At 51.4% G+C, this 18,679-nt stretch overlaps 1 protein-coding gene across 2 annotated transcripts in view; it reads left to right on the top strand.

The window, feature by feature from the left end:
* The first annotated feature begins 1,025 nt into the window (after nucleotides 1–1,025).
* The window catches only part of ACAN (aggrecan), a 63,222-nt gene continuing 45,568 nt past the window's right edge, over nucleotides 1,026–18,679 (top strand). Inside the window, exon 1 of one of the 2 annotated variants that reach the window (XM_082450911.1) lies at nucleotides 1,026–1,414. The gene's annotated coding sequence lies outside the window, so the exon portion shown is untranslated. The remainder of the gene's footprint in view (nucleotides 1,415–18,679) is intronic. The other variant, XM_082450912.1, reaches the window with a different exon arrangement.

Genomic DNA, 18,679 nt, shown 5'->3' on the forward strand with positions numbered 1-18,679 from the left:
AGCCAGCCTGGGTCCCCCAAAGTGCTAAGGTTGAACCAGAAGCTTGTGTAGCAGCAGAGAGTATGACCTTGGGTTTGAATTCAAACCCCACCTTTTAGTGGTAACTCCATTACCCTCTGAGCCTCAGTTTTCACATCTATTTTTTTTTTTTTTTGCAAGGGGAGATTAGTTGTAATATTTACGTATATTTACCTCATTGGGCTCTTTGAGAAAATTAAATGAGACATTAATGTGTATTAAGCAACCAGCTCAGAAGGTCTTCAAAACCTGTTAGTTCTTTTATTCTTTTGCGTGGAAACAAAATTAAGGAGGGTGGTCTCTGCAGCTACTGGAGAATTCCTGCTTCATTTGAGATGTCCTTGGTCTCTCCTAGATTTTGAAAACCCTCAGCCTTTGGTCTTGAGGCTCCCAGCCCCCAGCACGCCTCCCCGCTGTCCTCTAACTTCCTCCCCACCGCCACCCCCAGGCCCGCTCCGCACTCCCCTGCCATCTCGCTGCACCCCATCCCCAAAAACTTTCAGCCAGCTCTTCAGGAAGGTCCTTCCGAACTGTGGCCTGGGAGCAGGGGGCCGCGCCCCTCCGGATCGCATCTTGAGGGGCGTCAGCTGCAGACCCCCGCGCAGGCGCCGGGGAGCCCTGTCCGGCCGCGGCGGCTGCGGAGCCGGGCCCGCAGGGGCTGCCAGTGCGGGTACAGCCCTCCCGGGCCCCTCCGACTGCGGAGCGGCCGACCGCATTGCAGACGCTGGCCCTCCAGCCCTTCCCGCGCCGCCGTCCTCCCGCGGGCGCCGGGGCTGCCGGGGCCGCGCCGCGGCGGGGAGCGCTCCTCTCGCGCCCTGCGCGCCCGGCGGCTTCCCTAGCCGCGCGCCGGTCCGGGGCTGGGGACCAGCGCGCTCCAGACGCCTCTGCCTTCCCCTCCCCTTGTCAGCCGCCCCTTGGGTCCCCCGGGGGTGGGGTTTCCCTTCGCGCTCGCCCCCTCCCGCCCCCCTCCTGGGCCTTCCCCTCCCCCGCCCGCCCCTATGTATGTGTCACCGCGCGCCGTGCCCGCCCGCCCACCTACCTTCCCGCTGCTCCAGAGGGGCCTCGCAGAGCTGAGGACGCGCGCGGCGCTGCTCAAGTCTCTCTCTCAGCACCCTCGCCGGCCGGCATCTGACACGGGTGCCAGGGGGCTCCGGGCGCCTTTCAGTGTCCCTTCCCTAGGCCGGCCGGGACTCCGCAACCCAGACGCTGCCGCTGCGGCCACCGCCCGAGGGGACCTGCGGACAGGACGCCGGCAGGAGGAGGGGTGCGCAGCGCCCTCCCAGAGCGTCTCCCCCTCTGCGCGGCGAGACCCGGGCCTCCTGGCCCCAGGAGACCCCGCTGCCTCGCCAAGTGTACGGGACTGAAGTTCTTGGAGAAGGGAGCCCAACTCTTCAAGGTAACCGTCTCCTGCCCTCCAGAGAGAGGCTCTCCCAGGGCGCCTGGCGAGCCGGGAGCGGTGCTGTGGCTGCCCCCTCTGTGCTGGAGGCTGCGCTGCCTCCGTCTCCCCCCACCTCCCGGGGAGGTGTGTGCTGGGGGCCCCCGACATCCACCGGCTGCGTCCGCAGTGGACTTGAGCAAACTTTCTGGCTGTTGCAGACTCAGAGTGAATGGGGCGAAGGGACACGTGAGGAGGGGCTCTTGTCTCCTGGTCCCCAGAATTAAGGGACCCACTTTTCAAGCCCCAGGGTCTGGGAGGAGCCATAGTGGACAGAGTAGCAGCTCCGGAGTCAGGAAACTGTGGGTCCAAATCCCGCTGTGCTATTTTGAGCTGGGGGAGTTGCTTCATCTTCCTGAGCCTTGGCCTGCCCTCTGTCAGTGGGGAAGGAGGAGGCCTCTTCAGCAGCAGAGTGGCTGAGGAATAAACGAAATGACACGGCAGTGTGTCAGATACCCAGCAGGTGCCTAAGTAGAGGCTGAGAGAACCCTTTGGTCCCACTTCCATGGCCACTGGGCACCCGGAGGGGTGGGGGCAGGCCAGGAGGAATTGGCAGAGCTTGGGACAGGGCTCCTGAGCTGCCAGCAAGGGAGACAAGAGCAGCGCTCTGAACATGCCACCAAGAAGGGGCATTTCTCAAGGAAGAGGAGGGGAGGGGAGGACACATGGCCACGGGTTGCCTTTCCATCTCTGGATCCCTCTGCCGAAGAAGCCAGTGATGGTGGAGCAGGAACCCTTTCTACCCCTGGGGTTGGGTAGGCAGTTGTCAATGCCAATGGAACCCACATTCTAGGCTACAGCAAACTGTAGGGGTGAGAGTCATCTCCTATTGGGGGACAGGATCCAACCCAAACTTTTTCATCATTCTCCTCCTTGCAGTCATAGCAGGGTTCTGATGGGGTTCTTCTAGGGTTTCACCACTAAGGAGCCCAGGTCTCTGCATGTTGATTGATGCGTAAATTCCAGTTCTGCGGGGGTGGCTGGCTACCAGGAGGGAAGGGAGGAAGATGCAAAGCTGAACTGGGTTAGTGTGGCATTTTGGTTCCTGGATGCTGCCGTGGGCGGGTAGCTGACAGTCTGAAACACATTCATCTCATCTCATGCTAAGTGAAAGGGAACCTAGAACGGTGTGATGATTCACTAAAGGTTGCACTGTGACTTAGGGGTAGGGGTAGGACTAGAATCTAGGTTTTCTGAGGCCATAGTTGATCACTAGTCCTGATTGAAGGGTCCGGAGGTCTGGGATCAAATCCTCCTCTCTCTTCCTTGCCTTCTGGGCTGCCAAGGAGAAGGGGCAAAGGGGCTTAGGAGGCTCTGTGAAGATCCATGTTGGCGCGTTGGCCTGTCAGTCACTGAGCCAGGAAGAGACTACTCAGGAATGGAAAAGCAATGGGGGAGAAAACCCAAAGGCTTGTAAGGGGTGGGAGTGTGGGGTTGGGGAGACGCTTCTAACCTGAAAGAAAAAATTACAGAACAAAAAATCTCTCCAGTTTAAGAAGTTTTGGATGGAGGAATTATCAAAAGGAAGAAAGTCTCTCTCAGAGAAATGCTGGAATTCTTCAGGTTACGTCAAGTTGTGTTTAAATTAGACGTATTTCTGTGCAGTTTCTAGCTAAACGCCTGGTATATTCATTTATTCATTTTCTGACATCTACTAAGCACCACCTAGGTGCCAGGCTCTGTGCTCAGTGCTGGCCCATAGCGGGTCCTCAATAAACGGAAACTGTGATGTGACCCAAGCAAAGCTCTTAGCACAGTGCCTGCCACTGGACAAGTACTCAAAGCTGTTCGATATTATTATTATTACTGATTTTAATCTTAAGTAGAAGTTTTTCTCTCCTAGAATTTTCAGTGAAAATCATACTTAAATTGGCATTCTTCCTTTATTATCTGAAAGCCCTATGATCAACACAAGAGCAAAGAATCCAGAGGGGAAAACAGCGTATATTCTTACTTCTTTGGAGGAAGTCTGTGCGCTTGAGGGGTGAGCTCCTGCGCTGTCTGGTGTGAGCCACACCTGTCCCCACGCCCTTCCTCACACCCAGGCACACATTTTGCCCCTGTCACCCTCTCACACACACACTCCTATCCCAGGCAGCCCGTACCCCCGCCTGCCAAGATGGGGCACTCTCCATCCTCACAGACCCAGAATGGCCTGTCAGACTCCCCAGTCGGAGAGGGAGTCCAAGAGAGAGCTCACCTGCTGAGCTGGTGGGGAAGAGCCATGTGGGTGGGCAGCCCGGCCAAGGCAGACCCGGGTTCAAATCCCGGCTCGGCCAACTACTAGCTACATGACTTTGTCAAGGTTTCCTTGACAAAGGAAACTCAGTTTCCTCTTCTCTAAAAAGGGGATGAAAACCTCCGATTGGGGATTTTTGTGAGGATTAAAAGACCCAATGTGGGTGCCTTGTTCGGCTCTCAGCAGATACCACGAACCTGAATTCCTCTCCTCTAGTGGTTTCTAGGCCCCTTTGGGGTCCCAGTTCTGTCTTAGTAAAAGACCGTGTGTCCAACTTTTGGTGTGGATTTTTTTAATGATCCCTTCTAGAACTTGGTCTCCCCAAGGTCCTTCTTGTTGGATACTAGGAAGACCTCAGCTGAGCCAGGGGAAGCCCGCAGGACCCTGTTCGGAGTGTCATTTTTAGTCCACTCCCACATGAACATCTAGAACAGGAGTGGTCCAACTGCCGGTTTTGAAACCAATTTCGTGGAGGTTTAATGAAATAGGAAAGAATAATCTCATAGTGCCTCCCATGTCGTAAAGGTAAGTATTGCTTCTGGAAAATTTTCTTTCTGATACATACTTATGCAGGTCTACATAAGTATATATATGTTGATAATATATATGTATACACACAAATAGACACAAATTTGTGATTTGTATAATGTATTTCTTACTGCGGGTTGTGATCAAAAGAATTTGAAAGACTCTGATCCTGATGATATTTCTGTCTCTGAGAAATTCCTGCCTCGTGGCTCCAGCTGGCGGGCACTGGGGCATCCTTGCTGCCCCTATAGGAACAAAACCCTTTAAGTATCATGGGAGTAGAGGCAGCAAGGGATGGAAGCTGGAGGTGGGAGTGAAGGGCAAGTTCAAGGAAGAGGGCATGCCTGCTTACAAGTGGAGCAGGAGAAGGGACAGGGCTAATGGACTGCCCTGGTAAAGGGGGTCTGTGGATGGGAACACAGCTTGAAATGGGAGCTGGGAGCCGTCCTCTGCTGCTGTCACCAGGCTGCCTCTGGGCCATGCTTTGGGTCCTGATGGGAGCTTTACTACCACCCTCCTTCCTTAAGAAAGCCCTGTTCCAGGGGGCAAAGGTTGGGCTGTCTGTGTGGCATCTCCCCTGGGGCGGCTGCTCTCCTTCCCCTGACCTAACAGGACAACCCCCTCCCTGGCAGGGGGGTCTGGGCCCCTGGGCACGGTGGGAGCTGGAGTGGAGACTGTAGACTGCTGGGGGTGGGCAAGGGTAAGGGTAGAGGGAAGGAGCGGGATTGAGGCAAAGGGAGGACCAGAGAGACGAGAATTTGTAGGGAAAACGGTAAAACGGTTCCTTTTTTCAAAAGTTGAATCCAGGGCAAGAACGGAAACGTAGAGTTTACTTTTAAAAACTCAGAGCCTTCTTGTAAGCGGCCGAGTATGTGTGTGTGTATGAGTGTGTGTATGTGTGTGCTGGGAGGGCGGCCCTGTGGGCTGGCCTGGGCGTGTAAGAGGCGACTTTTCTCCCTCTCAATGGCCTTACAGTGTATCCTAAAGAAGCTTTTTGTTAAACTCATGAATAGGTGGATTTGGGGTGTGTGATGCTGGGCACCGTGATTTGGATATTTGGTTACCTTTGAGGTTACATGTTTTTCCTTTTAAGACACACACCCAAAAAAGGAGCCACCTCTGCTGCATACGGTCTTGGGGCAGGAGGGAGGGGGGGGGCACTTCCCGTCTCTCTGTAATTGATTTGACTTGAGGAGCAAGAGGAGGAAGGAGAAACTCAAGACTGGGCAGATCTCAATGTCCAGCCGGGGAGACGGCCCCTCTCCTCAACCCCTGGACTCTGGGCCTCTGAGGTGGAACATGGCAGTTCCCAGACCACAGATGTCCAGGGCTTCAGGGCCAGTGAGGACCCTTATTTAAGAGATGGCAAAGGGAACCAAGGCCTAGAGAGGAAAAGGTATTGTGCTCCAGGCCAGCCCAGTGCAGGTCAGTGAGGATCTGGAAGGGAAACTAGGCCTTCAGGCCCTCATCCTGAAACATACCATGTCCGTGGAAACTACTTGTTCGTTCATTCATTCATTCATTCATTCTTCTTTCAGCAGCACTTGTCACATGCCAGGCATGGCACTAGGTGTGGGTAACACAGCAGTGAATAAAACAATTCACTCTTCCTGCCCTCCAGCCACTCATGGTCTAATGGGGAAGACAGGTTATAATCAACTTGACCCTGACCCTTCATTTCTATAAAGCAGTGGTTCTCAACTGGGGAGCTATTTTGCCCCCCAGGGAACATTTGGTCGTGCCTGTAGACAATTTTTGTTGTCACCGTGGGACAACAGAGGGCCGATACTACTGGCATCTAGTGGGTAGAGACCAGGGATGCTGCTAAACATTTACAATGCACAGGACAGTGCCTTCTCCTCAACAAGAGAGAATTATACAGCCCAAAATGCCCCTAGTGCCAAGATTAAGAAACTCTGCTCCAGATCTTCATTTAGTCATTGGGTCAGGCCATGCCCAACTGTGTGTAACAGCAGGAAGGTAAGCTGCAGGTAGGAGGGCAAGAAGGGAGAGTTTGGCAGTCAATAAAGAGGAGACAACAAATGAAGAAAGAGCCAGGGGCACAGAGGTAAAGTAGAGAGAACTTGGACTTTGGTGGCCCAGATACAGGTTGAAATCCAAACTATGAGCACTTAGACACGTCATCTTCTCTGAGCCTCAGTTTCTGCACCTGTGAAACTGGGCTTGTGGGATAGTTGAGAGAATTCAAGATAAAGCAAATAAAGGACTTGACACAAAGTAGACCTACAATAAAATAGCAGCTGTTATGATTATCTGAGGTTTTTGAAGGTCCCACTATGGAAAGTTACAGTATCAGCAGGTACGGACATGTGATCATGAGGTCAAAGAAGGTTGCTGTTTGGGACGCGGTTGCCACAATAATGCCTTCTGCTTCTGGGGGTGCAGGGTCAGCACCTCCTCACACACACAGCTCCCAGCAAGGGGTGAGAAGATGGGAGAAGGGTTAGCTTCAGCAAGAAGCCCAATGTGTGCATCCTCCAGTGTGTGCAGGGGGAAGAGCACTGACTTGGAGTCACACGAACTGGGCACTGACTGGCTGTGTGATGTGGGGAAATTGTTTCACCTCTCTGAGCCTCAGGTTCCTTATCTGTAAAATGGAGATACTAAGCCCTGCCCTCACAGATCGAGATCCAGTGAGAAATTACTGTCCAGGATGTTGCCTTCTGGGGGTGCCTGTGAAGCCCAAGCAGGACTCTCTTGTATCTGGTGTGCATTGTGCCCAAGCCAGTGCTGGGCACAGACAGTCTGAATGAATGAACGAACAAACCAGTGGACCACTGCACTCTAAATTCCTTTCAATTCTTGACAAGGAAAGTGTCAGCAATACCCAAACAGGCATCCTCCACTTTGCCACTCTCTCCCAAGAAAGCCAGAAGCCAGGACCTCTGGTTCCCAGTGCCTGCTAGGGTCAGGTTACCGCACCAGTCAGCAGCGCCCTCTAGAGGGAACTGCAGATACAGCCATTGAGCTGTGACAGTCCCAAGAGCGGGATCCCCATGGGGGGAGGGAGGTAGGAATGGGACATCGGAACTGAGGAAGCTGCTGAATAGAGGACCAAATCAGGATCGGGAACCTGGAGACTTATCTCAGTGCAGGCACGTCATTGAATACCTCCATTTTCCTTTCTTTAAAATGGAACCGTTACTCAACCACATGGAGTTGAAATCACAACAAATTAAGGCCTAACTGAAAGCCACTAGCCAAATGGGTGGACTTGGGAAATCAGCAAACTTCCCTGAGCCTTCTCAGAATCATGAAGCATTAGAGCACAGGGGGACTAAGGAGACGTTTAAGTCACCTGGCTCCTTCATCATGCAGGTGAGGAGACTGAGTCCCAGAGAGGGGAGGGCCCTGGACGGGGAGGGCACAGGCTGCTCTTGGCAGAGCCACGGCTTTAACCAGGCTGCTGAGGCTCCTCCCTCCACAGCATATGTCACATCCAAACCAGTAATAGGAGGTGCTAGGTCACAGAAACACTGTGCCATCCCATCCAACTGTGGAAGCATTTTGTCCTGGGACCACCCATTGCCCACCCTTGGGCCACCTTCTGACTCTGTCCTTCCAGGGTCCTTGCTGGCCCCAGGGTTGCTTTTGGGAAGAAAACCCTTTAGAAGAGAAATGTCCAAGGCAAGGAGGGAGCCCAGACTCCCATCTCTCTCAGGAAACCTGGGCTTCCTTGTCCTGGCCACCACCCCGGGTCATATGTAGGGGTATTTTCCCCAACAAACCCTGGATCCTCCCTGACCTTCCCCCCGCTACTTCCCTTCCCCATCAAGGGTGTTCCCTTCCTCCTCCCCTCACTTTGACCTGTTTGTTCAGATGGTTCAGGGGAACACCTGGATTTTAGGATGACTCAGGGATGTAGCAGATGTTTGCCAGTTTTACGAGGCGCTGAAAAAGGGGCCTGGAAGGCTGTCACCAGAGGTAACCTCTGTCCCTAGAATCAGAAACATTCAAGGAGCTTTTGAGAAACAAGGGTTCCCAGGCCTCATGTGCCCCCAGGGATTGTTGGTAGTGGGGGGCAGGTTAGTAATCTGTGTTTTTCAAGATCTCCCCAGGTGATTCTAATGCAGTCCTGATTCTGAACCCCTAGTTTAAAGGCCAAAACAGTTCCTCTTGTTGCATTTGGTTCTAAGCCCCTCCCTCTAGCCCTGCCTCTCAAGGTGACTTGTCCTCCCTTCCCTGCAGACAGAACTACAGCCTCTGGCCTCACCTTTGTCCTTTAGGGGAGTGAGAAAGTGGAAGCCTGCCTCCCCTCTCCTGCCTGAGACAGGGGCCCTTCTTCCATAACACATTTGTCCTTGACCCTGGATTAAAGTACATTTGTCCCAAGAGGCAGAAAAAGCTAGGCAAGTGTTCCCCAAAGTAGAACATTCCTTCCAGGGATGTCAATAGCATTGCATGTAAAAAGGATCTCATCCCTAAGGGTTAAACAGAATAAAAAGTGCCCCTTTCTTGCAGGACTTCTCAATATGCTAAGGGGCATTGGAAATCTCCATCAAGTTCCTCACATTGAATGTGACCAGAGAACTCTTCTTCCCTAGGGCAGAGTGAGGGACTCAGTCTAGAGATGCTGATCTAGGCAGTCAGCCAGGTCTGATGTTGCAGCAGGATTGAGGCTGCTGCACCAGGGCCCCAGGGCCAACCCAGGACAAGGGAGACCCCACCAAGTAGAGCTTAAAACCCTAAACTTCAAACGCAGTCACTGACCCGACAAGCCCTCTCCACCCCCAGGGCAAGGCTGGACCCCACCTCTCCTTTCCCACCTCCTACCTGCTACCTTCCGTTTAAAGGTTGGTCATGTTGGAAGCTCATTTTAGTTCCTTATTTTCCTGGATTTAAAAGAAAAATGAGGAGAGAGGTAGAACATTCAGTGTGGTTTTCCGGAGGGTGGGGCCCTGGCTCCTTGGCTGAGTCCTGCCTCGGAACACTTTCTCTCTCCAGACCTGACTGCCCTGCCGGCTCCACACACACCCCTCCTACCCCATTGGCTGCAGGCCTAACCCTGTGTGCTCTACTGGCTGTCCGACTCCAGGGGGCACCAGTCTCCCAGAAGTCTCAGTGAGTAGCATCCCCAGGGGGGAATGGCAGCCCCAGAGCTGAGCAAAGAGGTGCCCTGCCTACCTACCTGTCTCTGTCCCATGTCCTCACCACTCCATCGGTGGGCATCACCCCCACCCAGGCCAGCCAGGGGGCTTCTTCAGCCCTTTCCTCAGCCCTTAATTCCCCTTAGGGCAGCCTCATTCTGGGATTCCTACTTGCTTCCTAAGCCCAGCCTGCAGTGGCTTCTGCTGTAACTTGCTTTGGTGATGTTTTAAGAGACAGGGTCCCCCTGGTGTGAGGGAACCTGATTGCTTAGATTGTCTTCAAACCCATCCCTGGGGGAGAGGACTGCTATGTAGCCGGGTTGGGGATTGGAGTGGCTTTGTTAGTCAAGGAAGCTCCTAGCACTGACTCAGAGCCTTGGCCTCCTACTGCCCCCTCGACCCACCTCAGCCTCCATCGCTCTTCTCTCAGGAGCTCCCTCTGCCCTCTCAGTGCCTGGGGGCACCCGGGCTTTACCCACGGGGGTCAGCAAGACTCTAATATACACCAGATAAGGCTCAGGCAACTTCGATGGCTGGAAACTGGCAACTAGTCTGGACTACTCCTCAGTCACTGCAAGTACCCTGTGGGATGACCTACCCTTAGTTGCAGGCAGCAATTACGCCCTCCTCAGCCCTCTGGGGATTGCAGAGGCTCTTAGAAGGCCATAGAGATGTGGTCCTCTCACACTAAGAATAAAGCCCAATCCCCTTCTTTGGCCCAAGGCCCTCAGGAGCTGGTCTCCCCGCCATCTCAGCATCCACGATTCACTCTCCCCTCACCCACCACCCTCCGGCCACTGGCCTCCCACCTCGTTCGCACCTCAGGGCCTTTGCCCGCGTGGTCTCCCCTGCCTGGACCTCCTTCCCACATGACTTTGCGTGGCTGGTTCATTCTGGTCATTCAGGTCCAAATGTCACCTCCTCGGTGAAGCCTTTAAATTGGCCCCCCAATTTCAAGAAGATGAACACCTCCACCCCAACGCCCCAGGAATCCTTTGTTGCATTTTCTCTGTAGCTTATCACTATCTAAAAGTTTCTGCTTGGTTGTTTTCCTTGGTGGTTGTCTGCCCCCTTCCCAGCCCCTCCAAGAACAAAAGCTGCATGGGACAGGAGCCCTGTCTGTCTTGATCGTCTTCTATCTCCAACACCTAGAAAATGCTTAGCATGCAGTAGGTGCTCAGTCAAAGTCTGCTGAGTGACTTCAATCCAGTGCTTTTCAAACCATGCTCCACAGGGAGTCGGCATGGGGGGCGGGTGTCTCTGACACCCCTCAGGGGCCACAGAAGTGAGTTGAGAGGGGCAGTGATTGTGAGGGTCTGTGTCAGGTTCTATGAGAACAACTCTGATTTTATGTCTTTTGAAAGCCATCGTGTGGTGCATCTTTCTCTTGTCATAAGCTGGGACCTAGAAAAGAGTATGTCCTGGCTAGAGGGTGTGGCTGTCAGAGCTGGAACTAGGGCCCAGTCTCCCAGCTCCCAGTGCTCTATCTCCTGAACATGGCGGCTGTCTAAGAACAGTCCCCACTGACCCAGCCACCTCAGTAGCCCCATCCCACCCTGGCCAGGGCCCAGGGACTCTGCATAGTCACCTGGGCCAACTGATGTTCTGCCATCAGTGGGACCCAGCTGAGGAGAGGAATGGCCACTTCCCTTCCAAGCTTTCCTTAGTAGTTCATGATGACTCGAATGTCTTGGGGAGCAGCTGCTTCTAGAAATAAATTTACATTTTTAAGTTCTACCACCTTTGGAGCTTCAAATTCTATCATTGGGCCACCCAACATGGGCCATGGGCTATCTTTCATCTCATTTCCTGTACATCTTTCAAGCTGCAGTGTCCCAGCACTACCCATGACATGGTAGGAGGTAGGCCAGGCACCGGGGAGAGGACAGAGAACAAGACGAGGTTTCCTTGGCCTCAGAGCTCAGCGTATTCATGATTCTGAAGACCTCAGTGGGCAGCTCTTCTGCGCCTTCACTGTCCACACTGAGCAACATTACCCCCGCCCAACTCTGTACCTGTCCTCTCAGGCCACCCCCACTCTGGGCCTTCCTTGAACCCCAGCTCCACCTTGTCTTTCTTTTGTGGTGGAGAGTCCAGCACATTGTCACCTACATTTTATTCCCAGTTCCCTTCCTGATGACATCTAGCACTTGGACTCACCAAGAAATCCATCAGGCCACTGTCTTCCAGGGGTGGAGTCAGGTCAAAGGGCTCCAGGCCCAGTTTGACCAATTCGCCAGCGGTGTGACCTTGCCATAGTTGATTAGTCTTGCATGCCTCAGTTTCCTTATCTGCAAATTGGGTATAATGACTCTCCCCTCATAAGTTTATTGGGAGGATAAAGCAAGATAACATAGCTAAACCAAGGTACGTAGCACAGAGCAAGTGCTCTCGAAACACTCTCGAAGCTGTTCATCGTGAATATCCCCGGGCCCATTCCTGGTGTCTCAGAACCTGACATTTTGTAGCAGTGGGTTGGATGATCATGTGACTGCCTCCTCTTGCCCAAACTGAAGTTCCTCAGCTGCTTTCCTGCCCACTTATGCTCTTAAGGTAGTCATACAAGCTTGGAGCAGGAAGGGACCTGAGGGATGCAACAAGAGCCTTATGTTCCCTGCCACCTTGACACTAGCACAAGTCTCCCGACACACCTGGAAACTGCAGCAAGCCTACTGTACCATTGTAATGACCTCATCTTAACTTGATTATATCTGCAAAGATTCTATTTCCAGATAAGGTCACATTCACAGACACTGGGGGTTAGAGCTTCAACATCTCTTTTGGGGTGGGGGGAGAGACAAAATTCAGCCTATAGCATCCTTTATTGACTTGCTGTTATATTTTAGATCTATGCTTCATTTGTAAGATATAAAGGAAGTTCTATCAGGGAAGGCAGATTAAATAAGTGATATATCTTCCAATAGGTCAGTGCGTGTAAGCTAACCAGAGACTGGGCAAGTTGAGTACAAAGGATATAAATGCCCTCCCATGACCTGAACCAAACTCCCCATGTACACACACTTCATGCTGAGTCAGCAGGAAGCTTTATGAAGTAGGTCTAATTATCCCTATTTTATAGATAGTGAAACTGAGGCAAAGTTGGTAAGTGGTAGGGTCAGGACTTGCACTCATGACTATCTGATTATAAAGTTCATGGTTTCCTGGCTATTCCGTGCACTATGCCCCGAGAGAAGATGAATTTCCCAGACCAGACCCTGACATCTAGCATAAGAAAGAGAAGCACTGGGGCTTGTTACCCAGTCTGGGGCCTGTCCTTCAGGGGGGTGTGTAAAGCCCTGTTTATTCCTGCACACCATGCCCTTGAACTTCATGGGGATTCCTTGGCTCGGAGTCAGGGCCACCTTCAGGAGAGGGAGCCATGAGCTGGAAAGACCTTGGGCCCAGAGTCTGTTGAACACTCACTGTGACAGAAGAAAATTCTGTTTCCCAGCAGGTTTCCAAGACTTCTAACACATAGAGAACTGTCTCCCTCCTCCCTTCTTCCCTGAGACACTCCTCCCCACCTCCCCACACCAACCCTAATTGGCTGTCACCTTGGTCACTGGGGAGTCCGTTGGCTTTGACCCACAAACTCCAGTTCTCCTAACGGCCTGGCAGGACTGGAGCTTATTTTCTAGTGTGATTGTCTTGAATGTAGATTTTTTTAAAGGATATAAAATTTCATTTTATCTTTAGAAACATTTTTCCTTTAAAAAATAATAAAGAACAGCATAGAAAGTTTAGGAAATAAAAATGCTCAAAATGGAAAAAATTAAAATCTACTATAAACTCTCCTCCCAACAATGACCAGAGTTAAATTTCTATATATTTTTCTGGTCTTTTTTCTGTGAATAGGTATACGTAAGAACAGAATGGAATTGCATTCTACATATTATTTTGCAACTTGCTTTTTGAGCTTTATGATATAGGGTGAACATGTTTCCAAGTCAGTAAATAGTTTTCCATAATTGGACTATTCTACATGCCAGGCTTTCTATTGGACACAGTAGGGAATACAAAAGGAGAAATTAAAAGTTTTCCCTGACTTTCCGGAAAGCCCACAAGCTAGGTCGGAGAAAGTGATGTCTGCTCATCATGTGATGCAGAGAGCCCTAGTTCCTTGCCCTCGTACAGCTGATTGTGCAGCTGTGAGTGAATTTTTCCATCAAGGGAAATTGGCATCAGGCTCTCCTGGGTTGGAGGCTCAGCTACAGTGCAGTGGCGGTCACTGGGAGAGAGCATGCTTTAGTAAGAAATTCTGCAGGCATTCCGCTGATGGGTCTGTGTTCCCAGTGAGCCAGAGACACGGGGCTCAAATTTGCTGCTCCCAGAGTTGGCCTCTGTTCCCTCGTTTCTCTCAGAGTGAGAGCATTTTGAGGCACCACACTTGTATCTAGTGTTTCATGACATGTATTTCTCATCCAACATGGCCCTCCTAACAAGCAATTCATCTGCTGCTCAGATAAACAAACAACAGTCCCACCCAGTAATGGAAGAAAGATGATTGTGTTCAAATCTTTAGGAGAGAATGTGGGGGGCCTCCGCCATGACACCTTCCTAAGAGATTTTCAAGGCGAGTTTTGATCATACCTGGTTTCCATCTTGTGTGCGGCTTTAGAGCCCAACCCCATGAAGATGCAGCTCCTCTCTGGGGTATGTGAAGGCGTCCCAGGATGCTGGAGGCCAGGTGGTACCCGGGAGAGCCCTGAGTATGTGAAGGCCTCCTTGGATATACAAAACAGTCCAGAAAAACATGGAACCTGTCCAATAGAAATAGCATGCAAAGATCTCTAGATATTTTTCCAGTTACGGATATATATTTGCCTCCTCAAAAGGAAAGACAGTAGTCCAGTTCGTAGAGACGGAAAGTAGAATGGTGGTTGCCAGGGGCTGGGGGAGGGAAGAGGAGGGGAAATGGGAGTTATTGTTTAATGGGTACAGAATTTCAGTTTTGCAAGATGAAAAGTGTTCTAAAGATGGATAGTGGTGATGGTTAAGAAACAATGTGAATGTACTTAATGCCACTGAACTGTAAAATATATGAACTTGAAAATAGTTAAGATGGTAAATGTTATGTTATGTGTATTTTATCACAGCTTTTTTAAAAAGGAGATCAGTTTGTTAAAAAGGGAAAGGTAGCTTTCTTGTGAGGACAATGTCGTTGAAGAAACCCTGACTGGGAGCAGCTGGGAGGCAGCAGATGGCATGAATCCCTAGAAGGCGCTTTCATGAAGCTCGCTGCTCTGGCATCCTGTCGGGAGGCTGTTGGGCACCATAATCCTGACAGCCTTGCAGGGCACAGTCACATAGCCAGGAACAGCTGGCAGAGAACTGGGGACACGCCAGGGACAGCTGGAAAGGGAGGAAACGGGAACGGGGTGGGGGCAACACCATCTCATGTCGATGTTTGCGCCTCTTCACCAACTATTCTCGAACAAGTCAGGAGTCAGAGAGGTCTGTGAGGGGCTCAGAGAGCAAGCTCTCTGCCTCCCGTGGGGTGTTATTCTACAGCACCAAGGTGCCTTGGTGCTTCGAGTCAAAATGCAAAGCCTCCCCATGTGGGAGGCACACAACCAATGTCCGTTCTTTGAATCGTGCTTTTAAGCTGAGGCCACAGATTGTCAAAGGTCTTTGGGTGACAAGACCAAACCCGTGACAGGCTGCATCCTCAGCATCCTGGCACGGGCATGGGAAGCAGAGAATTGGTTAGGAGCACTGGTTTTGGAGTCAGACTAAGCTGGGTTTGAATTCTGGCTCGGCCACTCCCTGGCTGTGGGATTTACGGTAAGTCATTTACCCACGCTGAGCCTCGGTATCCTTTCTAAAAATGGGACTAGTAACGGTGCCCCTCCCAGGACGATTGTGAGCCTTGAATGACTTGATTTGTTTGTTCACACTGCTGCTGCGCACCATGCCCGGCCTGGGCTCAACCTTCAGCAGACAGCCATTTTTAGAGGAAGTAGTTATGGTAGGTGCTCATGGGTGAAGGAGACCCAAGGATGGGCAAGCCCAGTGTACACCCCAGTGGGTGAAATCTCCCTGCAGAGGCAGACAAATGCTCTAGGAGCATGTGCTCCTGCTGTAATGGAGGAGGTGGACCTGATCACCATGGGAACTTCACAGAGCAAGGATCAGCCAGCAGAGATAGTGGGGGCTGTGATTTCCTCCTGGCACACACCTTAGATCGGGTCATTCCCCAAACCCCCAAGAGCCCCCCATCACCTACAGAATAAAGCCAAACTCATGAGCGCAATCATGGAGGTTCCTCAGAATCTGGCCCAGCTTTGTTTCTAACTTTATTTGATCCTTCAAATAAAGGATCCACTTTATTGGATCCCAGTTGGATCCACTCCTTTCGCCATGCCTTTGTTCATGTGATCCCTTCCTCCTAGAATGCCCTCTCCCTACCTCCACATGCCCATAGTGTCCTCATCTTTCAAGGCTCAGCTCAAAAGCCACCTCTTCTTCAAAGCTCTCTCAGGTCCTCCCAACAGGATTGATTTCTATATTGTAGCTTCTGGAGCCCTCTCATTGAGAGAGGATCCCCTCTTGTATTGTAGGATTTATTCCCATGTCTTATCTCCCACAGTGAGCCCCAGGGGTGGATTCACACTGATCCTTCCTTAAATCCCCCTCATCACCTGCTGAAGAGTTTTCCACGTGGTGGGTGTTTGACAGAGGAAACGAGAGAGGGAGGAGGGCCAAGAAGTCCTTGGAACTTTTCCAGATGAAAGGCAATTATTCCTTCCACATGAGGGCCAAAAAAAGAAGGCTCAGCTCTTCAGAGCACATGCGCCAAGAAGGGAAAGCAGTGTCACTGAAGGACGGCTGTGGGAAGAACAGGGCTTGTCCACTGTCTACTCAATCCACACTGAACCACCCTGGGCAGGACAAACTAACCTGATGGAGCAGAAATGTGCAGTTTCAGGAGGTCTCCAAGACCTCCTCCTGGTCCAGTAATTCACTAGAAGGACTCAAAGAACTCAGCAAAGCTGCTATGCTCACAAGTTACGGTTTATTACAGCAGACGAATACAGATCAAAATCAGCAAAGGGAAGAGGGGCACGCAGGACAGGGTCCCACAGAGACCAGGCATGAGCATTCAGATGTGCTCGCCCAGGGCATTTTGTGGACAATGCTTACTTCTCCCAGCAACAATGGGTTACAGCATGCACAGAGTGTTGCCAGTCAGGAAAGATCACGTGAGCCTGGCTGTCCAGGGTTTTCACTGGAGGTTGGTCATATAGACATGGCTGACCACCCACATGGCTGACCTTAGTCTCCAGCCCCTCCAGAGGTCAAGTTGATATCACATGACCCAAGACCCCCACCATAAGTCACACTGTTAGCATAGACTATCCAGCATGGCCCAAGGCCCCCAGCTAAATAAGGGTTTAGAGATTACGTTCTGGGAGCCAGGTCCACAGCTCCCATTGGCTCTCAAAGAGAAGCGTGACCCAAAAGGAGCTAAGTGGATGTTCTCTATGAAGTCTTCCCAGTCCTGGAATCAGAGCATGCAAACTAGAGTCAAAAGAATGAGGTTTGATTCCAAATGACTAGACCCCAGGACTAAACTCCAAGAACGTGCATCTGCCCCTAGAGTTTAAGGGGTTGGGCTAGTTGCCCCTTGTTTCCTTTCAGCTGCATCCCAGGCACCCGGCCCTCTGCTTTGTTCAGGAATTTGGCTGTAACCCCAAATGCCTGGTGGCCCTTTCTGGCAAGGACCCTCGGCTTCTAGAAACCTTTACTGAAGATCATTTTTGAAACCTGGGCTCAGTTTCTACCCAGCGAGGTCACCAAGGGGTCATGCTGGGTCCCCTAGCCCCTTCCCAAACTCCTTCAGGAAGGAGCACTCTGTCCTGCCAGGTTGGTGGTCAGCGCCAAGTTGAGGGAACTCAGTTCTTGGCCCAAGATTCCTGCCCCAGGAAAGGTGCTTGTGCCTGATGGAAAGTTTGGGCTGAAGGATACTCTTTTCCAAACTCCCAGGTCTGATATTTACCCAACGTCTGAAATTAATGCAGAGAAAACCTCCAAAGTGCCCGGGCTGGAATGGAAGGCTGAGAACAGGAAGGGGCATGTCCCAAGTACCAGGTTTTTTTCCACAAAGAGAGCAGGGCAAAGCTCAGTGTCCCCGGGTGAGTGAATCAGGAGCCATTAATCTTGCCATGTACCACTCTCCACTTTAAACTGGTTTTACAAGGAAATTGCAATTGGGAGTGGGGAGAGGTGGGAATAATGGGGAAAGGTTGGTGGTGTTGAGCTGAATTCTTCCCTCTGGTGCCCACCCTGGTCCAGTCATAGGCTTCGGGGCCAGGTTTGGCTGCTTCCTTCCCACCCTAGGAAGTTCCATCATGGCTGGCCTTCCTTCCCAGCTCTGGACTTGGCCCACTCCCAGCACCTTAGAAAAGCAGCCTTCATCAGGCTGCCAGCATGACTCTGAGTTCTGTTTTGTCCCTGGATGCTATCTCCTGGGTCACCCACCACTCCCTGCTTGGTGGTCCCTGGGCCCATCCTGACCACTCCTGGTCCTCTCTTAACAGGAGAGGAGGGTGGATGAATCTTTCCAGAGGCCATGGCATGCTCTAGGCTACCCTGTTAGCCACATTTGGAGTTACCCTTCCTTCTAGAGCTTCTAACATATTCCAGGACTGCGGAGGCAAGAATGCTTTGAAATCACTTGCAACAGTTATGATCAGTCTTAAGCTTAACACTCCTTCCATTTCCGAACTTAATCCAGAAAGAACATTGCCCATTCATGAAGCACCATTCATTCATTTATTCAGCAAATATTTGTTGAACACCTGCTATGTGACAGGCACTGTTCCAGGCACCTGAAGTGTTGTAGAGTAGTAAGCGAAGCAGACAAAAGTGTCTGCCCTCATGGAGTGTATATTCTAGGAGGGGAAACAGACAATAAACAAACAAACAGTACATGGCAATAATTTCTAATAATGATAATGATATAAATAAACAATAATAGGGTGACATGATAGGGAGGCACTGGGTAGGGGTGAGGGAACAGGGTGGCCAGGGAAGGGACCTTTGAACTGAGGCTGAAATGATGAAAAGTGGCCAACTAGGGAAAGATCCAGAAAAGTGTACCAGGAAGAAGGAAGAGCAGGTACAAAAGCCCTTAGAGGGAAACACATTTTTATGTTCAAGAAACAACTAGAATGTGGCTGGGAATAGAGGTAGGATGAGGTGTGAGCAGGAGTGAGGGCATATCATGTAGGAACTTACAGGCCATGGGCACGGGCTGGACTTCATTCCAAGGACATTCGTCCTGTTCTGCCATGACATATAGGCCAAGATCCCTTTTGCTTTAGCTGTCCCTCCTGACCTGAGCTCAGT

The sequence above is a fragment of the Balaenoptera physalus genome (genome assembly GCF_965194825.1).
Source record: "Balaenoptera physalus genome assembly, chromosome: 2".
Taxonomy (NCBI): Eukaryota; Metazoa; Chordata; class Mammalia; order Artiodactyla; family Balaenopteridae; genus Balaenoptera; species Balaenoptera physalus.